Genomic DNA, 25,762 nt, shown 5'->3' with positions numbered 1-25,762 from the left:
ACATGACAAAACCCCAGAAAAAGGACTAAATGAAACAGAAGTAAGTGACCTACCTGATGAACAGTTCAAACAAATCTCATAAGGATGCTCACAGATATTGGGAGAAGACTGGATGAACACAGTGAGCTCATCAACAAAGAACTGAACAATATAAAAAAGAACCAATCAGAAAGGAAGAATACAATACTGGAAATGAAAAATTCACTAGAGGGACTCAATAGCAGAGTATAGGATACAGAAGAATGGATTAGCGAGCTAGATGAAAGATTAGAGGAAATCACCCAAGCTGAACAGAAAAAAGAAAAAAGAATTAGACAGAATGAGAACAGTTCAAGGGAACTCTGGGACAATATCAAGTGTGCTAACATTCATATTATAGGTGTCCCAGAAGGAGAAGAGAGAGACAAAGGGGCAGAAAATTTATTTGAAGAAATAATAGATGAAAATTTTCATAACCTAAGGAAGGAAACAGACATCCAAGTACAGGATGTACAGAAAGCTCCAAACAAGATAAGCCCAAAGAGGCCCACACCAAGACACATTATAATTATAATGTCCAGAATTAAAGATAAAGAGAGAATCCCAAAAGTGGCAAGAGAAAGGCAACAAGCGACATACAAAGGAAAGCCCATAAGGCTATCAGCAGACTTCTCAGCCAAAACCCTACAGGTGAGAAGAGAATGGCATGACATATTTAAAGTGCTAAAAGGAATAAACCTACAGCCAAGAATACTCTATCCATCAAGGTTGTCATTCAGAATGGAAGGAGAGATAAAGAGCTTCCCAGACAAGCAAAAATTAAAGAGTTTATCACAAGAAACCAGTTCTACAAGAAATGCTGAAGAGATTTATTTAAGTGGGAAAGTGATGACCACAAATAGGGATAAAAAATTATAAAAAAAAAAACAGGCAATAAAATCACATGTAAATGTAAAAATACAGTAAAGGTAGCAGATCAACTACCTGTGAAGATAATATGAAGATTAAAAGACAAATGCACTAAAATTACCTATTTCAATGATAAGAAGGTAATGGATAGACAAACACTAAACAAGGGACTATATATGATTTCAAAAACATAAAATGTGGGAGGAGGGAAATGAACAAGTAGAGCTTTTAGAAAGAAGTCAAGCTAAAGACTCCATCAACTTGATATAGACTGTTATATACATAAAATATTTTATAAGATCTTCATAGTAATCACAAATCAGAAAGTTATAACAAGTAAGACAAAAGAAATCAAACATATTACTAAAGAAAGCCATCAAACCACAAGGGAAGAGACCAAGAGAAAAAGAAAGGAAGAGAGAAGAACTACCAAAACACCCAGAAAAAAAGTAACACAATGGCAATAAATACCTATTTATCAATAGCTACTTTAAATGTCAATGGATTAAATGCTCCAATCAAATGCCATAGGGTGGCCAACCGGATAAAAAAACAAGACCCATGTATATGCTGTATACAAGAGACACACTTCAGACCTAAAAAGACTCACAAACTGAAAGTGAAAGGATGGAAAAAGATATTCCATGAAAATGGCAAAGAAAAGAAAGCAGGGGTAGCAATACTTAGACCAGACAACATAGGCTTTAAAACAAAGACTGTAACAAGAGACAAAGATGGGTACTACCTAAAGATAAAGGGAACAATCCAACAAGAAGATATAACACTTGTGAATATCTATGTACCCAACATAGGAACACCTAAATATATAAAGCAATTATTAACAGACGTAAAAGGAGAAATAGACAGTAGAACAATAATGGTAGGGGACTATACCACTCCACTTACACCAATGGATAGATCATCCAAACAGAAGATCAATAAGGAAACACTGGCCTTAAATAACACATTAGACCAGATGGACTCAGTAGAAATATAGACCATTCCATCCAAAACCCACAGACTATACATTTTTTTCAAATGCCTATGGATCATTCTCCAGGATTGATCATACATTAGGCCACGAAATAAGTCTCAATAAATTTAAGAAGATCAAAATAATACCTTGCATCTTTTATGACCAAAAAGGTATGAAACTAGAAATCAACTACAGGAAGAAAACCAGAAAAGCCACAAAAATGTGAAGATTAAAGAAAATGATACTGAACAACCATTGAGTCAATGAAGAAATCAAAGGAGAAATCAAAAAATACCTGGAGACAGAGGCTGGCCCCGTGGCTAAGTGGTTAGGTTCGCGCACTCCGCTGCAGGCGGCCCAGTGTTTTGTTGGTTCGAATCCTGGGCGCAGACATGGCACTGCTCATCAAGCCACACTGAGGCGGCGTCCCACATGCCACAACTGGAAGGACCCACAACGAAGAATATACAACTATGTACCAGGGGGCTTTGGGGAGAAAAAGGAAAAAAATAAAATCTTTAAAAAAAAAATACCTGGAGACACATGAAAATGAAAATACAACATGCCAAAATCTGTGGGATACAGCAAAAGTGATTCTAAGAAGGGAGTTTATAGTAATTCAGGCCTACCTGAACAAACAAGAAAAACCTCAAATAAACAATCTAAAAGAGCATCTAAAGGTACTGGAAAAAGAAGAAAAAATAAACCCCAAAATCAGCAGAAGGAAGGAAATAATAAAAATCAGAGCAGAAATAAATGAAATAGGGAATTTTAAAAAAATAGAAAAAAATAATGAAACCAGGTGCTTGTTCTTAGAAAAGATAAACAAAATTGGCAAATCCTTAGCTAGACTCACCAAGAAAAAAAGAGAGAAGACTCAAATAAATAAAATCAGAAATGAAAAAGGAGAAATTACAATGGACACCTCAGAAATACAAAAGATAATAAGAGAATACTATGAAAAGCTATATGCCAACAAATTGAATAATCTAGAAGAAATGGATAAATTCTTAGAAACATACAACCTCCCAAAACTTGACCAAGAAGAAGTAGAGAATTTGAATAGACAAATCACCAGTATGGAGATCTAAACGGCAATCAAAAACCACCCAAAAAATAAAATTCCAGGACGAGATGGCTTCCTTGATGAATTCTACCAAACATTCAAAGAAGACTTAATACCTATCCTTCTCAAATTCTTCCAAAAAATTGAAGAGGAGGGGAGGCTTCCTAACTCATTCTACGAAGCCAAAATTATCCTGATACCAAAACCAGACAAGGACAACACAAAAAAATAAAATTACAGGCCAATAGGAACATCGATGCAAAGATTCTCAACAAAATACTAGCAAATCGAATACAACAATACATTAAAAAGATCATACATCATGATCAAGTGGGTTTCATTCCAGGGATGCAGGGATGGTTCAACATCTGCAAATCTATCAACGTGATACACCACATTAACAAAATGAAGAATTAAAATCACATGCTCATCTCAATAGATGCAGAGAAAGCATTTGACAGGATACAGCATCCATTTATGATGAAAACTCTAAATAAAATGGGTATAGTAGGAAAATACCTCAACATAGTAAACGCTATATACGACAATCACACAGCAAATATCATTCTCAACAGAGAAAAACTGAAAGCTATTCCTCTAAGAACAAGAACCAGACAAGGATGCCCACTGTCACCACTCTTATTTAACATAGTATTGGAACTCCTAGTCAGAGCAATCAGGCAAGAAAAATAAATAAAAGGGATCCATACTGGAAAAGAAATAGCTAAACTGTCACTCTTTGCAGATGACATGATTTTATATATCGAACACCCAAAAGAATCCACTAAAAAACTTTTAGAAACAATAAATGAATACAGTCAAGTTGCAGAATACCAAGTCAACATACAAATATCAGTTGCATTTCTATACACTAACAACAAACTAGCAGAAAGAGAAATTAAGAATACAATCCCACTTACAATTGCAACAAAAAGAATAAAATACCTAGGAATAAACTTAACCAAAGAGGTGAAAGACCTGTACACTGAAAACTATAAAACATTGTTGAAAGAAATTGAAGAAGACCCAAACAAATGGAAAGATATTCCATGCTCTTGGATTGAAAGAATTAACATCGTTAAAATGACCATACTTCCTAAAGCAATCTATAGATTCAGCGCAATCCATATCAAAGTTCCAACAACATTTTTCACAGAAATAGAACAAAGAATCCTAAAATTTATATGGAACAACAAAAGACACCAAATACCTAAAGGATTCCTGAGAAAAAAAGAACAAACCTGGAGGTATCACACTCCCTCATTTCAAAATATATTACAAAGCTATAGTAACCAAAACAGCATGGTACTGGCACAAAAACAGACACACAGATCAATGGAACAGAATTGAGAGCCCAGAAGTAAACCAACACATTTATGGACAGCTAATATTTGACAAGGGAGCCAAGAGCATACGATGGAGAAAGGAGAGTCTCTTCAATACATGGTGCTGGGAAAACTGGACAGCCACATGCAAAAGAATGAAGGTAGACCATTCCCTTACACCATGCACAAAAATCAACTCAAAATGGATTAAAGACTTGAATGTAAGACCCGAAACCATGAAACTTCTAGAAGAAAACATAGGCAGTACACTCTTTGATGTCGGTCTTAGCAGCATATTTTCAAGTACCATGTCTGACTGGGCAAGGGAAACAAAAGAAAAAATAAACAAATGGGACTACTTCAAACTAAGAAGCTTCTGCACAGCAAAGGAAACCATCAACAAAACAAAAAGACAACCTAACAACTGGGTGAAGATATTTGCAAACCAGATATCAGATAAAGGGTTAATTTCCAAAATATACAAAGAATTCATCCAGCTCAACAACAAAAAAACCAACATCACAATTTAAAAATGGGCAAAAGATCTGAACAGAGATTTCTCCAAAGAAGATATACAGATGGCCAACAGGAATATGAAAAGATGCTCAACGTCATTAGCTATCAGGGGAATGCAACTCAAAAGTGCAATGAAGTATCACCTCACTCCAGTCAGAATGACTATTATTAACAAGACAGGAAACAACAAGTGTTGGAGAGGATGTGGAGAGAATAAACCCTCGTACACTGCTGGTGGGAGTGCAAACTGGTGCAACCACTATGGAAATTAGTATGGAGTATCCTCAGAAAATTAAGGATAGATCTACCATATGATCCAGCAATCCCACTGCTGGGTATTTATCCAAAGAACTTTAAAACAGAAACACATAAAGATACATGCACCCTTATGTTCATTGCAGCATTATTCACAATAACCAAGACATGGAAGCAACCTAGGTGCCCATCAAGGGGTGAATGGATAAAGAAGATGTGGTCTTTATACACAATGGAATACTACTCAGCCATGAGAAATAATGAAATCCGGCCATTTGTGACGACATGGATGGACCTTGAGGGTATTACACGAAGTGAAATAAGTCAGAGGGAGCAAGTCAAATACCGTGTGATCTCACTCATAAGTAGAAGATAAAAACGGGGACAAACAAACACATAGCAATGGAGATTGGATTGGTGGTTACCATAGGGGAAGGGGGGGAGGGCAAAAGGGGTGATTAGGCTCACATGTGAGGGGATGGACTCTAATTAGTTTTTGGGTGGTGAACATGATGTAATCTACACAGAATTCAAAATATATTACGATGTACCTCTGAAAGCTATATAATGTTATAATCCAATGTTACTGTAATTAAATAAATAAATAATAAATCATAAATATATATACACCAAGCAATTTAGCGCAGACTCACATTTGTCTGGAAAGAAATAATAGAATAATTGCTCTACGTTCTGGGCACACTTTACCCAAAGAGACTGTAAGAGATTATTTGCGTAGTGTGACATGTGAGACCTTCTGAAAACATCTCCTTCACCCTGTAGCTAAAAGTCTTGTATTAAAGATTCATTTTATAAATGTGTGTTAATAATTACCTTGTTTTAAGAGTATTTCTAAATTTAGGTAATCCTGATGTGCACTTAGCCATTCAGGCACAAGCTGAAGGGAAATAAGATTTACCCGTTTTAGCCCATAGTTTCATTTTCAGAATTGTATGCATAGATTTAAAAATACTTCAGCCATTGATTTAGCTGCAGAATTCTTAACTTTTTATAAACAATAAATAATTTTTAGTGTAAGTATATGCCGTGTAGTATAAGTATTGCATGGAAGACATTTGTATTAAAAAATATTTACCCAAAATGCAAATTGTGTTGGGGATTCTGTATTTTAATTGATAAATCTGGCAACCCTATTCCCTGGTGTTTCCTGTCTGACTGCCCTCTAGCAGTTCTCAGATAAAATGAGAACCTTCTAAAATGTATTGACAAGGTTTTAAGTGGCAATAATAGATTGGCATAGTAATATGCCAATGATTGATCCCTTCTCAATTAGGAATCCAAGGGATTACTAACATCTTCATTCTGGTCCTTCTAAGAAAGGAAGAGAAGTCTGACTCCAGATTAGCAAACATGGAAAACAGTACTCCAACACATAGCTCTTGCTGTAATTCCACCTTGAGTGTTCGCAGGAAAGCTCTAAAAATATGTGGGGTGATTGAGAACATCTTTGGCTGCAAGCAACAGAAAATGTAGGTTCGACCGGCTTAAATAATAAGAAACGTAATGACACCATAAACACCCAGGTCCTCTGCACTGCTCTTCTCTGCTCTGCTCAGCATCAGCTTCCTCCAAGGGCTGCTTTCCCTCTTCGTGGCAACGTGGCTTCCATGACTTTTGGAGCTACACACATCCCTGTCTACATCAAGCAGGACAGGAAGAAAAGCCTCTGCCTCTGATTGGGCCAGCTCAGAGCATCCCTCCACCCCTGGACTGGTAACTGTCATCATGGGAAAGCCATGTGTTTATCAGCTTAAATATCAGGGTGCCTCCTGGAGCTGGGGATCGGATGGAGATATAGACAAAAATGGGATTCCACAGGAGTTGGGGGGAAGGAATGCTGAGTAGGTAATCAACAAGGCCCACCAAAGATCATCTTTGATTCTTTAATTTTTTATTCAAATAGGCCATTAATTTGATGAAAAAAGCTGCCCTCAGGATATCTATAAGATTGTAAACCCACTCTGGTTGGTTTGCCTAATCCCAGCGAAGCAAAATCAGATGAATTAAGTCTGCCGTTGGAAAAAATATACTAATAGCTAGATAAGAAATATAAGTAAACATTTCAAGAATCTAGCGTAAACAAATTTTCCTTTTTAACTGAAACATGAGCATGTCTAAAGTCATGCTTGATCCTTCCTTTTATGAAGGCTAATAATAATGACACACTAAATTTGAATAGATCCTTGCTAGAAATATTTCTACATTAATCTCATTTGAGTCTTACAATAACCTAGAGACAGGACGGGTATTATTAGCCCAATTTTTTTGACAAGGAAACTGAGCCCCACCTTGATTAAGGGACCTGTCCAAAGTCATGTTGGTTACATTGGAAACTGGAACAAGAGTGTAGTTCTTTTTGTCATGCCTTCTTGCTGCACGCAGTGGAGACTTGCTTCTTTTTACACAGACACAAAAGCTCTAGCGGATATGTAACTTCTGGCCTCAGCATGGTGATGGAGAATGGGGAAGCTGGGGGGGTAGGGGGGCCTTTAGAAATGCTGCTACATTTGAATTCAAAATCATTATGTTATATTTTCAGCAACGTTAACATAGCAGAATAATATGGGCAAGAATCAAGTAAAGGAAACCTACACAAAGTTTTCATAGCTAAGCCTCCTTTTTTCATCCACTGCCACCATATCAGTTAGAAATATTTTTATTACACATACAGATACACATATACACACACACACACACAGAGATATACACAAATCACAAAATAAACCCTGAACTGGTTTAAGCAGAAAAGGAAATGCAGTGGCTCACAAAACAGCCTCCATCTCCTGGCTCTGCTCTCAACACGTTGGCTTCATTCTCAGGGCTCCACTTGGTGAAAGCAGCCGCCGTCTTTTCCAGAACAAAACCTCTGAGTATCGAATTCAACACAAAGGAAAGTGTGCTTCTCTACCAACATTCCCAGAAATGACTCCTCATGTCCCATTGGCTCTGACAGGGCAACACAAATCTCTGGTCAGCCAGGCTGGAGTTAAATGCTACCTGTGCGGTCAACTCCACCCAAAGCAAATAGATTAATAGTGAAGGAGAAGTGGTTACCTATGATAAAAACAGAGTCCTGTTTAAGAAGAGTGGGTATTAGATGCTGGAAGACAAAAATGAATGTATCTACTACACTCATGAGCAAAAACAAGAACTTATTCAACATCATGAGATACTATCTATGGTATCCGCCTGAGTAGTGTATTTTCTCAAGTCTTTTAAGAAACTGCATTATCCATCTTGATTATTCTCTGTTGGGCAACATTTTCCCAGGAACAATAAGGCACAAACCCTGAAGTCTGAGGTTATATTTGCATTCAGAGAAATAGATTACTATATGCTGCCATTCTTTATCTGATGGCTTAAGGATAATTAACTGGCTGGAAGAGACAAGGAGAGGAAAGGACGCAGCCTCCCTGAGTCTCAAAGGTCATCAGTGTGAAGCAGAGAAAGCCTGGTTTACGCTGAGGGTCAAAAGCATTTGTCTCTGAAGCTGAAATGATCTCACTGACTGTTATAAAATCTGATCATGAGGAGTTTAGAGAAGAACCCAAGCAGAAAGGAAAATCAAAGCAATAAAAATCAAGCCCAAAAAAAGGAAAAAACTTTCAGAGCTGGTCCTCACTTAAGAGGTTGTTCTGAGAAGCTGCGTTTTCCTCTTCACAAAACTAAGCAGCCCCATAGGAGAGTGCATGGTCGCAATGTCATAGGCACCCATCAAGCCTGGAGTTTTGCAAGTGGCCGTCTTCCTGGAGATGTTTCAAGTGCTCCTACTTGAGCCTGCATCATGTTGTTCCATTTTCCAAATGACTCTAGATTTTATCCTGCTGGCTAAATTGCTTGTTGTCTCTCCCTCTCTTTCACCTGACTTTCTGCCACAATATAAGAAAAGGAAGGATGCATCCCCAGCCTCTGAGGTTTCAGGCTCTGGACTAAAGACTGAACCAATGCGAAGAAATGAAATTCTCAAATAGACACTATTTATAGTAACATAAAAAGAATCAAATGCCAAAGACTATATCTAACAAAAGGCATGCAAGACTTCTACACAGAAAACTACCAAATATTATTAAGAGAAATTTAATAAATCCCTAAATAAATGGAAGGATATTCCAGGCTCATGGATTGCGTGACTCAATATTATAATTCTCCACAAACTGATCTGTAAATGTAATGCAATATACGTCAAAATCTAAATCTCAGCAGCTTTTTTTTAGGAAATTTGCATTCTAGTTTTTAAATTTATATAGAAAACAAAGGGCCACGAATAGCCAAGATAATGATGAGAAGGAAGAAAAAAATTGGAAGACTGATACTACCAGAACATTCTAAGGCTACAGTAATTAACAGTGCAGTATAGGTGCAAGCATAGAAAAATAGAATAATGGAACAGAACATAGAAACAGACCCTATGTCTGCAATCACTCGATTTACGTCAAGGAGGATATCACAGTGCAATAGAGAAAGAATGGTCTGTTCAATAAATGATGAAGGTCAATTGGGTATCCATAAAGAAAAAAAGTGAAGCTAGAATCATAACTCATACCAAACACAAAGTCAATTGCAGACAGACTGCACATGTAAATGTGAAAGATAAAATAATACATCTTTAAAGAAGAAAGAAAGGACGGTATCTTCATGACCCTAAAGTAAGCAAAATGTCTCAAAACAGGACACTGTTAAAGATGCACTGAACATAAGGAAGGAAACAATAAACTGAATACTATCTAAAATAAGAAATTCTGCTCATCAAAAGACACTATTAAGACTGTGAAAAGGCAGGTGATAGTGTGGGAAGAAACATTTGAAATATATATATATATCCTACAAAGAACTCACATTCAGAATAAATAAGGAATATTTGCAAGAAAGTGACAGGTAACCCAATAGAAAAATGGGCAACGTAAGTGAACAGGGGCTTCACAAAAGAGGGGAGCCAAATGGCCAGGACACATAGAAAGAGATGCTCAACTTCACTAGTCTCAAAAAATGCAAATTGAAAGCACAGTGTGGCTCAAATGAAAAGCACAGAAAATGCCAAGTGTTGATGAGGGTGTGGAGCATCCAGAACTCCCGTACACTGCTGATGAGATAATATGTGGATACAACCCGTTTAAAAAAACCTCACGGTATCCACTAAATCTGCATATGTGAATGCCCTGTGATCCAGCAATTCCACCCCTAGGCAGACAGCCAACAAAAATGAATACATATATTCATCGAAAGACATGAACGAAAACAATCAGAAGAACGTGACTCGTAACTGCCAAAACCTAGAAAATCCCCAAACACCCGTCAACGACAGAATTCATACAATGGAAAACTGTGTTACAGTGTTAATTGTTAGGATAGCTATTATGTTTGTGGGGATAGTAATGACTGAGAGGGAGCACAAGGGAAGTTTCTGGGATGCCAGTAAAAAATGTACTTTTGATGTGTGCTGATTACGCTTATATGTTCACGAGGCAAAAATTCGTCGAGCTATTCATTTACGATCTATGTATTTTTCCATGTGTGTGTTACATTTCATAAGGAAGTTTTAAATTTGGGGTAAAAGAGGGAAAGAATGTAAAGGGAAAAGTGCTTGCAAATGCTCAGAAAATAAATGAATTGAAACAAGTCCAAAGTTGGTCACTATTTTCTGCCAATTGGACACGACTCCATGTGACATGCCAAGCAGCCCCGTCCTGAGACCATTCAAACATCAGCACCAAACAATGGTGATGCCCACAGATGCAAAATTCTATCATTTTCCCTCAGTGTTTGAGGAAGACACAAGAAAATGTTTTCCCAGTCTGGTAAAGATGGCCATTCTGCTGACATGTTGTTCTTTGTTTAGCAGGGCCTGTCTATGCACATGTCCTCTATGACCTCATCCAGTCTCATGGTTTCAGATGACATCTAAATGCTGATGACTCTGAGATGCATAACCCAACTCAGAGCTCTCCACTGAACTTCAGAATTATATAGCTTAAATCAAACAAAACTGCCATTTTTATAGGTCAAAAATGGGTGATTTCATGTAACTCAACTTATAAATCAACTGCCTAATTTGTATTTCTAATAAGCATCTCTAATATAACTTATCTAAAACCAGATCTTACCCTCCTCCATCTTCCCATCTCAATACTGGGCAATCCTATCCTTCCTCCACTCTGGCCAAAAACCTGAGAGTGATCATTGACTCCTCTCCAACTCTAAGACCGTTATCCCATCCATCAACACACCAACCTGGTCAGGCCTACTTTCAAAATAGACCCAAAACCAGACAACTCTCACCATCTTCACAGTATTGCCCTGGTCTAAGCCAACATCACTGATTGCACGACTTTTTGCAATAATTCTCTCCACGTGCTCCCTCCTCCCTCAACACCCAATTTAGTTCATCCCAGCGGCCAGAGTCATCCTTTAAAATGTTGTCAGACATTAAAATTAAAAGTCTCTCTACAACAAAAGTACCATAAATAGAGGAAAGACAACCACAGACTAGAAGACGCTTATCTGGGGTGTATTCAGGGGCCTGTGTATGTGTGTGTGTTTACATCTGAAAGGATTAGTATTCAAGATTCCTAAAGTATCTTACAAAATGGGTAAAACTTTAAATGGATGCATGTACTGACTCCTATGCTTAGTTTAGTTTTCAAATGAAGGCATTGGCTCAGGACGGAGAATATCTGACTTAGGAGCAATTCTTAGGTAAAGGACCACAAGCTTAATTGCAAGGCAACAATGTGGTCCAGCCTACAAAAGAGAAGCAGATGCAAACTTCAGTCACAGTAAGAGAAGAATACTGCTGAAAACTCCGTACCGTTCAGATTATACCCAGAGTATTGAATTTTTCATAATTAGCAAATATTCATGTAATTTTTTCAAATAAAAAAAGGAAAATGTCTGATGAATCCTGAAATCTGTGTGATAAGGTGTCAAGTCTGCTAAAATAGATACTTATTGTTCAATTTTCACCAAAAAAAAGTTGTCAGATTGTGTCACTCTTCTGCTTAAAATTAACCTCGAGTGGTTTTCCATCTCACTTAGTGAAAATCAAGGCCTACCATTGCCCACAAGCCCTGCAGCACTGGGCCCCATCACCTCTCCCACTCAGACCCCTCCTTCTCCTCCCTGTATTCACTCCACTCCAGCCACCCCAGCCTCCTTGCTGTTCCTCCCACATGCCAAGCACACTCCCACCCCACGGCTTTGCATTTGCTGTTGCTTCCGCCTGGAAACCCCGCCAGATATCCACACTGTCTACTCCTTCCTACCCTTCAGTTCTCTGCTTGTCCTTGAGAACTTTCCTAATCACCCTATTTAACATTCAAAACATCCCTTAGCAGGCATTCCTTAGCCACTTCCCTATTCTATTGTCCTTCATAGTGCTTACCACCATCTAACATACTATGTATTTTACTTATCTGCTGTTTTGTTATAAACAAATTAAACTGTTTCAAATTGACATGAATTTTGTTTTGTTTTCTACTGTATTTCCAGTATCTGGAGCAGTGCCTGGAACATTGTAGACTTGAAATAAATGTTTGGTAAATAAATGAATAATGAAAGAAGGAAGGAATACATCAGGGACCCAGGCTCCTTCCAGCTTCCCACTCCGCTATCCTCAGGATATGACCCTTGTCCTCGTGGCCCAAGATAGCTCCTCAGTCTTAAGACTTCACATTCACATTCTAAGCAGCAGGACTAAGGAAGGAGGAAGAAAGGCAATGCCCTCCTCATTTTAATGAGACTTCCCAGAAGTTCCACACATTATTTCTGTTTTTGTCCCATTGCCCATAACTTAAGCCATGGTTTCCCAACCTCTGCATTTTTGACATTTTGGGCCAGATAATTCTTTGGTATGGGGGGGCTGTCCTGTGCATTGTAGGATGTTTAGCAGCATCTCTGCTCGCATTCCACCAGATTCCAGAAGAAAACACCCCTCTCTCGGCCCCTGAGTTGTAACAACTTAAATATCTCCACATGTTGCTAAATCTCCAACCTGCTAGAAGGTGACATTTCCTGGACTCCTTTCCCGTGGGAGGAGGGGCACCCCTGGTGGAGAGCCACTGACTGGAGCTGAGAGAAGGTGGTTAACACCAGGCAGTAAAGTCAGGATTCTGTGTTTTGAGATCCAACAGGAGAATGGATGTCAGCTAAGAAGCTAGCAGTCTTTGTCGAAAAAAAAAAAATACTCCTTCTCCCCAGAGGTAAGCACTGTTGCCAGTTTTGGGAGATAATTTCAGAGATAATCAATGCACCAAAAGATTCTTTTATTTACATAAAGTGTGGCCTCTGTCAAACTAATCTATGCCTTGCTTTTTTTCACAACACGGCCCTTTTTCCTGGGATATGACCTGACTTTTCTACCGATAGATTCAAGTTTCCTTTTGTTTCAGAAAAGTTTTCTTAAATTACATCTTTAAATATTAGTTCCATTTCCTTATTCAGGTTGCCTTTGTCACAAACACCAAGTAGGGGTATGATTTCCGGTGTCCGACTTCTATATCTGTTATCTTTGTCTTAATCTTTTTAAAAATGCTCATGTTAATTTACATTTCACTTTGCTGTGCCTTATTTTCACCAGTGTCCACCCTGGTCAGGGCTGTATTTATTCCTTTTTAAACTTATTTTTCTTCCCCATGCCTTCCCTGAGCTCTGGCGCCTCACGCAGCCTCTTTTCCTGGTATCTCGCCTTTCTGATCCTTGTTTTCCAGAGGCAATTACTTCATTAAGTTGTTTTTTTATTAATGGTTATATGTTTGATATGTCTTCATTCACATGTTTATATGTCTTCACTAAATTAACTATTTGCAGAAAATATCTAGAGGACTCCCCAAGGACTCTGTGCCAGACCAGGAAGCATCTCTGTTACGTGAAGTTGTACGTGGAATTAAATTTCTTAGACTTTTCTTTCCCCGAGTCAACAGTGATCAGTGGCCATCGGGTCTTTTGGAGCCCCTCTCTCCCACCCTGCCTCATCCACGGTTTGTTTCCAGTCCATGTGCCTTGTCTGTGTAAGTTCTCACTCAGTCCCGCCTGCCGTCGTCTTTACCATCAAGGCCTCAAAAAGTTTCTGCAGCTAGTCCTCACATACTCCCCCTGTTCTAAACAAGAATGAGATTGGGACCACGAGTTGCTACTAACATTCATTCTCTTTTCCTCCTGTATCAGAACTGCTGTATTATTGGAGGAATCAGTATCAACCACTAAAAGATGACTTTTCCTGGACTCCTTTGCAGCTAGATGTGACCATAGAATCAGGTTCTAGCGGCTATCACTGGGAGGGGATTCAGAAAGTGTCAGGGTGGAAAACTTTTCCCTTCTTCCCTTCTTTGGCTGGTCTAATAATTAAATTCACATGAGACAGATTAACCAGAGAAAAAGAAATTTCATATGTATGGGAGCCCCATAAAAAACATGAGACTCCCTGGGCCAGCCCTGATGGCCTAGCAGTTAAGTTTGGGATGCTCCACTTCGGCAGCTTGGGTGTGGTTCCTGCATGCAGAACAACACCACTCGTCTGTCAGTGGCCATGCTGTGGTGGTGGCTCACATACAAAAAGGGGAAGATTGGCAACAGATGTTAGCACTCAGGGAAGATCTTCCTCAGCATAAAAAAAAAAAAAAATGAGACTCCCCAGAAGTCAAGTAATTGAGGCTTATACACCATCTTGAGTTAAGGAAACAGGGAGTAGGCATCTGGGTCATCTGCCATGTAGATGAGCCTTTGTGATGATAAGTGATCTCTGCTGACAGCTCTCTTCCTGGGACAGGCCCCCTATCTGAAGTCTTTTGTGTAGTGATGGGGGAGGTAAAAAAACTCTTCTTGAGGCTACTGAGTCCCTGATCGTCTTTAGCTTGAAATAATCCACATGCCAAAGTGGTGCACTCTGGGGTGGTGTATTCTCCCCCCCTCAAAAGTGTTAAATAAAAGTTCAACCCAGTAAATTTTAAAGATCTAATTGGCTTTATTAAATGATTTGTGAATCAGGCAGACTCCCATCTAGCAAGCAGAAAAGAGCTTCATCAAGCTGCAGTAAGTTTTTAAAGGCAGAGAAGAAACAGGGAAAAAGGATATTATTAGCAAAGAATGCATTGTTTTAAGCAAAGTCACCCTCCTACGGGGACCAGAAGGGTCTATCAGCTGATTGCCTCCTGGTGCTGACCAGGAGATTCCAGGTTGGCAGGTTAAAGGCCACGTGCCTGGTAATTAGGTTAGGTATTAATTCTTGGTTTGCTGGGCCTAACACAAAGGACTCCATTTCGGGCCTGTTGTCTCCTTTTTAACAAAAGTCTCTATAAAAAGAATATAGAAACCTGGAGAAAGCTTTGTTAATTCCCCTACTACTGCCTGGAATAAAGACGCAATCGCTGATGCTCCAGCAAACTCTTGGATCGAGAGGTCACCATAAAGATGGAAGCCACACACAGGATGGTGGGGCCAGAAAGGAGAAAATCCAATTTCTTGATTAATAGTGGAGACACGACACCAGCTCTGAACAGCAAGCTCCAGACTACTCTGATGTGAGAAGGAAATAGACTTCTATCTTCTATTTTGGACATTCTCTTAGACTCGCTTGAACTTAATCTTAAGTAAAACAACAAAGCTTTGTCCTGAAGGGTGTGTCACTGACTGAAGAACTGCTCTGAAAGCCCTGACTGAGATCAGCTGCCAAAGACATCCTCTCTTGATGGAAGGACCCCGCTGTGACTTTTACCACTTTTGACATCTCTTCCTCAAATATTACGGTTCAGAGTTACAAATATCTCCTAGTGTTCTTTAAGATGGAATGTAAGTTTTCTGTTTCTTATTCTCCTTTTTCTTAAATGCAAGCACAGAAGACATGCTTCCCTATTCTACTATTTTAAAACTAGAAGGAGGAGATTTTTTTTTAAGATAGAGAAGAAATAGTTTGGAGTCAGCAAAAGGAAATATGAAGGGCACATTCTCGACTTCCAGGCTGTGATTTATGAGAGATGTAAGCTTCACACAAGAAGTCTGCAGAGCAAGCGATATCATCAGGGGACAGCTTGTTTCTTTTAGGGTAAAAATACAGCACTCAGAGAAGATGCTGAGGACACAGAGGCATTAGATAATGATAACCTGAGAGTTCTGAAGGCATAACAAAAGGGAGGCAGCAAAGAGGCAGGGAAGTGCACAGGGTGGGGCAGAAGAATATGGTCATTAAGGGTCAAGGTGACAATGGGTAACCTGGGAGATTGGGCTCTCGTGGTGGCTGAGGAAAACTACCAAGTATCCTGACAGCCTCCAGAGGGAGGCAGGTTCATCCTTTCACACTACATTTGAGATTATGTATATATATAGCTTGGATCCAAAGTCTCACATGCACAAAGGGCTATTGTCTTCTGAGATCTTACCGTCTCTTTTAGAGCCTTGATGTTAAAGACCTCCAGTCTTTCATCCCCTAAAGTTTACAGAAATCTTCCCTCCACTCCCTTCCATTGTATCCAAAGACACAACATAATTGCATCAATTAGGTGAGACCTGCCGAGAGGGGTTCAAGATGGCGGCACGGGTGAGGAAAACAAAAGTCTGGAAGAAAAGTGCATCGTAGGCGGCTTCTGCTTTCCACCTTGACACAAGCTCTCCTAAGGTAAGGAAACTTAGCACCCACTTGGGAAAAGGGGTAGGGGGAAAGAAGGGGGAAATACAGAGAGAAATACAAATTATTATGTCAAATAGTATCCTAAATCAGTCCCTTCTCTTCGATTCTTCACACAAGGTCACTGCTCCTTTCTCTGCTGTGACTACAGCCAAACCCTGTTTTTCATGTCAGCAAGGTAGCGATGCCTTCTTGGAACAATGTAGGGGCCTCAGAACTTCCTGTCCAGACATCTCCCCCTGTTCTTGTTCCTCATAGACCCCTTTTGACCCTCATTGCTTGACAGCAAGGTTTTTCAAATGCTTTTCTTAGGAAATCTTACTCACAACTTTGAACTATGAAACAAATAAAAGTGTTGCTATTCTGACTGAAGCAGAGGCAGGACCAGAGCTCCGAGTGTTCAGCCTCCACTCGGCGTGGCCATCCTGGCCTAATCCTCCCATCTCCCAAAAACCCCAGCTTAGGTGCCCAACTCTTCCCAGTTTGCCCAGACATTCTGGGTTTTAGCCCTGAAAGTCCCACATCCTGGGAACCGGCTCAGTTCCATGCAAACCAGGATGGTTGGCCACCCAACCCTAAATACACCTCCATGATGGTTTGAAAATCACTGATTTAGAAAACGCATTGCCCTTGTCAAAAACATAAACATTTCTAATACAGGTCACACTCTAAGCCACCATTGGCCATTGCCAACTTAGTATGAATTAGTTCATCAGCTACTTTCCAAATGGCAGCCAGGTGGAGAATGAGATTTGATGAAGAAAAGGATGAGCATGGCCACCTCGTAAGCTAGTGCTCTTGTCAGAGTCAAATTTATTCACAAGTTTCTAGCACCCAGTTTCCTACAGGGACACACTAGCAGAGAACCTCCATAATTCAAATGGCCCATGGAGCCACGCCCTCCTCAACAGGAAGAAAAGAGATAGGTGGTTGGGACGTGAGTACTTGCCCGAAGCCTGCACTCACTCCATGCCCAAGCAGTGTGCTCTCTTCCCGTGTGAGGAAGCATGTAGTCATATTTCCGCATAACCTGCAGAACAGATTAAAACTAAGGGCCCACATGGGGATCAAGCCTTGACTTCATCAGAACAGCTCTCTCACCGAACTAACCAGCCATAGAGGAGCCTGAATAATTGACTTGGAAAAGCTTTCAGGCACAGGAGTCTTCACAGCAGCTGCAACCAGGGCTCAAACCAGAGAATGAGCGCCCAGCAGAGAAAGCGACATCCAAAGATACTCAGATGATCTCCTTTGTTGGCAAAGTTGTCCAGATGCTCATGCAGCTTTAACTAAGCCCCCTTCTAATTAATCTGTGAGCTTCTTCAAACCAACTGTTTCCCAGTGCCTCTGACGCCTCTCCAAATTCAGATGCCCTTTCCCACCGGTAGAATTCGAAGGTCTGTTTTTCTTATTAATTTTAATTGAAAGATGACTGAACCATGGTTTTTCAGAAACACGGAATTCCCCACCAATAGAACTTGTAGAACAGAGGGGTGGTGAAGAGGCAGCAGAGACGGGATACAGCTTCTGCAATCTGAACACTGAGGAAAGGCAGGGTCCAGCATGGACCACGTCACAGACAGCCCATCAGACCTCAGACACGCGACGTATAGAAAGCAGCACGTGGTGTTTAGGACAGATGCCCTGGATGTGGCAATGCTAAGACTATGGAGAGGTGGACTGATCCGTGAAGGTATGCAAGAGTTAAAATCCATCCCGTGCCCTCTAAACTAGGGTTCCCAACCCCAGGGTCAAGCACATGGCCTGCAACAAATGACGTATAGGGGCTTTCAGATGTTGAACTCCTCCACACTGTTTGGGACCTGGGGGAGCTGGAGACCACGGGCCAGTTGCCTTTGGCTGTGGGCAGTCTTCCTCATTTCCCCCCACGTGCTGTAGGAATATACTCATCGTTATGTGTGCTATGGTACCTGATGCCGAAACGGTGTTGGAAATGTTGGGGAGCACTGATATAAACCCATTCATCACCCCCGTCTGACCTTGAAACTGCATCTGTGTTTCTTTTCTACCAGAAGAAATACGCCCACCAACCATGACTAAGCAACATGGTATAGAAAACGCCGGCTGCCCTTTGCCACAGCATGCCTATAAAATACTGTATCATCCAGGATATATTAGGGTGACTTGAACGCTCTTGGGTGGATTTGAGTACATCACTCTCCCCAAAGCTTCTAATTAAAGCATGTCTGTAGCTTCCTATTGTTTTTAGGGTGAAGATCAAGATCCTCAGCAGGACTCGCAGGACCTTCCAGAGTCTGGCTTCTTAGGGCAGTCAGGAGACAGTTGCTCACGACAGAACCCATGCTAACTGGACTGGGGAGAAAATGAATGTATCGGAGGATATTCAGTAACTCAACCTACGGGAGAGACTGAAGACTCCACAGCCAGGAACAACAGCCCACCCTAGCTAGCCCAGACGCTTCCAGGAAGCCCTCCAGGCAGCACCCCTCTATTGCTAAGCACCGGCCACCAGAACCTCCGCCGCTGCTGCTCCTGAAAGCCACTGCCGCTGCCACCACCCTCACCCTGCAGGGCGCCCACCGCCTCGCCTCCCTCTCTTAGAACAAGAACTCGGGGCTGGGGTGGAAGGGGCGGGGGCCTCTGCCCCGGGGTGCACCTCTCTCTTTTAAACCCACTAAGGCTGAATCTTTCTGTTGTAAACCTTGACTTGACGTCGCCCTCTCCCCGTCCAAATCAAAAATCGACCCTGTCCAGAGAAAGGCTCCTAACTGAGGAAGCGGAAAAGGACCGTCACGACGGCACCAGCAACGGGACGGCACGGTTGCCCCAGCTGGGCACTGTAGGTCAATCTCCCTACACGAGCGCCCCGCCGCTGTCCCACACCCCCAATGCCGACTTCCAGCCCCCCTACTTCCCCCCGCCCTACCAGCCTATCTACCCCCAGTCGCAAGATCCTTACTCCCACGTCAACGACCCCTACAGCCTGAACCCCCTACACGCCCAGCCGCAGCCGCAGCACCCGGGCTGGCCCGGCCAGAGGCAGAGCCAGGAGTCTGGGCTTCTGCACACGCACCGGGGGCTGCCCCACCAGCTGTCGGGCCTGGATCCTCGCAGGGACTACCGGCGGCACGAGGACCTCCTGCACGGCCCCCACGGGCTTGGCTCAGGACTCGGAGACCTCCCGATCCACTCCTTACCTCACGCCATCGAGGACGTCCCGCATGTAGAAGACCCGGGTATTAACATCCCAGATCAAACTGTAATTAAGAAAGGCCCCGTGTCCCTGTCCAAGTCCAACAGCAACACCGTCTCCGCCATCCCCATCAACAAGGACAACCTCTTCGGCGGCGTCGTGAACCCCAACGAAGTCTTCTGTTCAGTTCCGGGTCGCCTCTCGCTCCTCAGCTCCACCTCCAAGTACAAGGTCACGGTGGCGGAAGTACAGCGGCGCCTCTCACCGCCCGAGTGTCTCAACGCTTCACTGCTGGGCGGAGTGCTGCGGAGGGCGAAGTCTAAAAATGGAGGAAGATCTTTAAGAGAAAAATTGGACAAAATAGGATTAAATCTGCTAGCAGGGAGACGTAAAGCTGCCAACGTCACTCTGCTCACATCACTAGTGGAGGGAGAAGCCGTCCACCTAGCCAGGGACTTTGGGTATGTGTGCGAAACCGAATTTCCTGCCAAAGCAGTAGCTGAATTTCTCAACCGACAACATTCCGATCCCAATGAGCAAGTGACAAGAAAAAACATGCTCCTGGCTACAAAACAGATATGCAAAGAGTTCACCGACCTGCTGGCTCAGGACCGATCTCCCCTGGGGAACTCGCGGCCCAACCCCATCCTGGAGCCCGGCATCCAGAGCTGCTTGACCCACTTCAACCTCATCTCCCACGGCTTCGGCAGCCCAGCGGTGTGCGCCGCGGTCACGGCCCTGCAGAACTATCTCACCGAGGCCCTCAAGGCCATGGACAAAATGTACCTCAGCAACAACCCCAACAGCCACACGGACAACAGCGCCAAAAGCAGTGACAAAGAGGAGAAACACAGAAAGTGAGGCTCTCCTCCCGCCCTGCCCCCTCCCGCGCCTCACCAGCCCCGGCGCGCCCACCCCCTCAATCTTGCCCCACCTACCACCGCCGGCAGGTGACAGCTCCGGGGTCAGCAACCCCCACTGCTGCTACTGCTGCTGCTGCTGCTGCCGCCGCCGCCGCCACTGCCGCCACCACCCTCGGCCCTCGGGAGTCTGGGGGACTGCTCTCTCCTGCCAGTGGGGCAGCCCCTGCTGACTCAGGCCCTGCCTCGACTTCCCCATCAGCACCAACTCCCCTTTACCCTCATGTGGAGCCTAAGAGAACAGAACAGGCCGTGAAGCCAGCAAAGAAAAGTTCTGTCCGAGTTTGTGAACCTTTTTTAAAAAAACCCCAACAAATCAACAACAACGACAACAAAAAAAGTAATAACTTTTTTTTTTAGAAAAAAGAACGTAAAAATTTAAAAAAAAAAATTATATGAGCTTCATGGGACTGAATCACCACCTTCCCTTACATACTTCAGTTCAGATTGTAGCCATACTAAAAAAAAAGGCAAAAAGGATAATGACATTTTTATCAGTATTGTGAATAAACTTGAACACAAATACAAAAAAAAAGAACTCACCTCCGCGTGTGGCCTCTCGTTATTGGAGCTTAGAAGGCAGCTGGCTGTGTCCTAGCTGTGAGGAAGGCTGAGGATGAGTATTCTGGTGTCTACTTTAGGAGGGTGGAGTGCACAGTGTGGAAACTCCCCAAATGCAGGAAAGATGACCACAGACGGCGGACAGTCATTAACTTGACAAATGCCCGTTTGCTCCACTGCATAACACTCCAGCTTCCCCTGCCCTGGTCCTTGTCACTCCAGCCACATGGGCTTCTCTCAGTTACTCAAAGTATCACCAGACCTCCTTATAGGAGAATACTCCATCGCCCCAGGAGGTCCACACCCTGAGCCCTGAAATCTGTGTACATGGTGCCTTACCTGCCGAAAGGAACTTTGTAGGTGTAATTAAGTTAAGGACCTTGAGATGGAGAGATTGTCCTGAGTTATCCAGGTGGGTCCACGTAGTCACGAGGGAAGCAGGAGGATCAGAATCAGAGGAGACGTGACAACAGAAGCCAAGACTGGAGGGACGCAAGGATGGGGCCATGAGCTAAGACGTGCAGGCAGCCTCTGGGAGCTGGAAGAGACAAGCATCGGATGGTCCCCCAGAGCCCCCAGAAGGAACACAGCCCTGCCGACACTCTGACTGGAGCCCTGTGGGACCCCCTGCAGATGTCCAACCTCCAGGACTATAAGGCAATGGAGCTGTGTTGTTGTAAGCCATCAAGAAACTAATACACTCCCGCCTTGGCACATGCTGTTCCCTCTGCCTGGAGCCCCACCCTGAGCCCCTCCTATTCCTTCATATCTCAACTCATTTATCTCTTTCTCCTAGAAACTGCCTCCAACGTCCCAGACTAGGTCAATTCCCCCAGCATCCTTTCTTACAGCCCCATGAACCTGCACTTCATGGCACTTACCACAGTATAATTTTACATTGGAGTCACTGTTTGATTCTACTCTCACCACACTGTAAGCTACCTAAGGATAGGGGCACGTCGAGTTTCGCCCACCATTGTATCCCCATCAGCCGGCACAAGACCTGGCACACAACAGGTGCTCAAGTAGCAGATGTTGAAAGGATGAGGGATCTCGCACACGTACTGTCAACCCAGCAGCAAAGCCCTTTACTTGGCTTAAGGAACTGCCTGTTCAGAAAAAAATCTAGACCCAGCTTCTAAAAGTAACACGGCAAAGAGCAAGCACTCAGTAAACAGTGGAGGATGGATGGATGGATGGATGGATGGACAGATACATGGGTGCATGGATGCAGGGATAAGGGATAGTTATATGGATGGACAAAAGAATGGATGGAATGCCCTAATAACCATGAGCATATTTAAGAATCTTGCAGGACTATTTATTTTGTAAGAATAATATTTTGATCAATAATTGCCCACATTACAAAATAAATAAGCCCTGGGGTGTACATGCATGGTGACTATAGTTACTCACACTGTGTGGCATATTTGAAAGCAGCTAGGAGAACTTGAAATTTCTCATCACAAGAAAAAAATTTTGCAACTATGTATGACGACAGACTGGACTTATTGTTAACTGGACTTATTGTGGTGATCATTTCCCAATGCATACAAATATTGAATTGCTACATTGTACACCTGAAACTAACATAATGTTGTCAAATATACCTCAATTTAAAAAAATAGATGCTACCCTTAAACATGACCCTTGAACCCTAAATGACACTGCACTCCTTAATCATCCCCAGCTTGTCACTTGTTCGCTGCCTTCAGAAAACCTTTACTGAACTCCTACTATGCAGCAAGCATTTCAGAGGCACCAAAAGAAGGAGACAAGGTCAAGGATCTCCTGTCTGGTGAGACGCCAACAACACACTCTTCTAGGGCGTCTCATCCTTCACTTCATTTCATCCTCACACCCTGTGAAAGAGATCATTTCCTTCCTGTTCCACCAGATTGACAGGCAGCCCAGCCCGTGTGGGCACCCTGCTCAGGGCTCCAATCAATGGAAGGAGGGGGCCATACGGGATGCTCTCCGTTGGCATTTTCCAACAATCCTGACAGGGATATAAAATCGTGACCCTCTTTATAAAGAAGCATTGCCCTTTCCTGACAAAAGGACGGTTTTGCCATATAGTCCTTTAGCATCTGTCTCACAGGATCCTTAGCCCTTTCTGGGGCTTTCCTCTAACTCTTGGCAGCCACCTCTCTACAAAATTAAGATGTAGATCCTGTCTTCTGTGCCCTTCTCTCGCCTCTCTGCCCCTCCTGATGCCTGTCTGTGCTTCCCCGTCCCTGACGCCTCATCTACCTCCCACGCCCGAGGACGTGTGCACTCAGGGAGTTCTCGAAAGAGTTCTGACGGACAGTCCCTCAGGTGTTCCTCCTCTGAGGATTATTTATATTTTGCAAGATTTCCCCAAACATTAAAGCTCTTCAATGTTAAAAGAAATACATGGCTAAGGATGAACATTTGGGCATGATGGCTGAGGGAGAGAAAAAAACTTTTTAAGGCAGAATATCTTGATCAGAGCCTCAAATTATCTCCCAAAGGTGGGCCACGACTTCCTGCCCAGGGGGTACTGCCCGCTCCACCAGGAGGCTCACGGCTGAGCTTAGCTGTCGGCAAAGAGGAGAGAGAGGCAAACGGCAGGCACATGCCAGGAGCTCAGTTAGTAAACGGTGACGTACTAGGGACAGAGATGTGTGCAAGCAAAAGATGAGAGCAAAGAGAAGGCAGGGTGAGCACTTGAGAACGACTGCCCAGAACCGCATCTGGCACTGCTGGATTCTGAGAGCTGCCGCGGCCTCGTGCTTTGCTGGCTCGGCTGGCGTAGGGTGCCGGGGAGAGAGGAAAGCCTGGCTCCCGAGGCGTCCTCCAAGCGGCTGGGATGTTTTGTTTCTTTATGATTTTTATATCTAGATATTGAAGATAAAGTATGAAAATGAGACTCCATCATTTGAACAAGGCCCTTTTAAATGCAGAAAGAACAGCCCCATCGATCCAGAAATTATTCTCATTAGTCACTTTCTAGCCTGGCGCCTCAGGATCACCCCGGGGCTGCCAGCGGAGATGGAAGACCACAGTTAATGAAATCTCGGCACAGATACACGCTGCACCCACAGCAGGCACAGGCACAGCCAAGATTCACACCCAAGCCTGCACACCCTCCCCTTTGCATCTCCGGGCTGCTGTCTCAGGAACCCTCCACTTCTCAAAAGCCGAAGGAGACTTTAAGCCCACTACTAGTTGGGATGTGTATGAAGCCATTTTAGTGGCCCTTTCCTAAAAGAGACCCAGAAGACACCAGCTGAACATGATAAACCAGAAACAGCACAACGTGAAAAGAGCTTGGGCTCTGAACTCAGTCTGAAGTGGGCTTCTCCATTTACTAGCTGTGTGACCCCGGGTAAACTGCTTAGCATCTCTGGGCTCTGGTTTTCTAATCACTAGGTGGAGGATAATAATATTTATTCTGCATAACTGTGGTGAAAGTTAGAGAAAATGTGTTTAAAACACGTATCCCAGTGCCTGTTACTTAATAAGTGATGGCAGCTATTATTGGTAACAGTGAGTATTGGTAATGAATGAGCATAATATGCCCGCTTTTCTGCCCCCCGTCACTCTCTCTCTCTCCCCCTCCCCCTGAAGTTGTGCCTGCCACAGTCCTGCTGCAGTTTTTCCCTCCAGATGCCTGCATGACCAGTCTTTCAAAAAAGAACTTATCAGCCCAGACCAGGTGCTGAGCAATAAGCTAGGTCATGTTTGAGACACGTTATTCCTGTTGTCAGCAATCACTGATCTCAGCTTCCGGACGTAAATTTGGCTCTTCTGTGTCCTGCTGCCGTCAGGGAGCAATCTTACCATGAGGACCCTTCCCTCCCTAATGGAAACATCCAGGGGAAGTGGGAGGGAACCCCTATAAAGCGGGCCTAGGTGAGAACAGCTGGACGCGGGCTCCCTAATTGGCAGCTTCCCATATTACGACAAGCTTGAGGCAGATTATGACAGCAGAAAGGGCACACGCGGGGACACAGTGGCAGACAGCACGTCCTCGGATGGAAGCTTCCACAGGCTGCCAGATGCAGCTGCTCTCTTTAACCTGTGTGATCATAGCGGCTCCAAAGTACCCTTCCCGGGGGCTCCAGGGCCGCATGTCAGCGTCAGCCTGGCGACCGAGGCCAGCGCTACAGAGGCACCTGGGAAAGCGCGGCAGCTGATGACAGCCGGGCTGGGGGCCAAGGGGCTGGGGGCCGGCTCCCAGCCTGCCCCCACAGGAACCCCTGGCTGGTCCTCATCCCCCTAAGGGTCGCAGTCTCCTGTCAGCAAAAAGGCCCCCCTGGGCCCGTCTCCTCCCTGTAGGAGGAGCACAGCCGTGGGGGTGCACTCTGCTGGTCCACACTGTGTACCATCTCTACGCTATACATACCACGGGGGACGGGGGCATATATATATCATTTCTGAGGTTTCTTCTGATTGTACTGCTCAGGTCTGTCCACCCCTGG

At 43.3% G+C, this 25,762-nt stretch overlaps 1 pseudogene; it reads left to right on the top strand.

Annotated features, from left to right (window-relative positions):
• Positions 1-18,221: 18,221 nt before the first annotated feature.
• LOC139040859 (transcription factor AP-2-alpha pseudogene) lies at positions 18,222-20,807 on the top strand (annotated as a pseudogene).
• Positions 20,808-25,762: the final 4,955 nt, after the last annotated feature.

The sequence above is a fragment of the Equus asinus genome, chromosome 17 (assembly GCF_041296235.1).
Source record: "Equus asinus isolate D_3611 breed Donkey chromosome 17, EquAss-T2T_v2, whole genome shotgun sequence".
NCBI lineage: Eukaryota > Metazoa > Chordata > Mammalia > Perissodactyla > Equidae > Equus > Equus asinus.
Note: the sequence above shows the minus strand (reverse complement) of the source record. Positions and strands in the feature narration are given on the sequence as shown.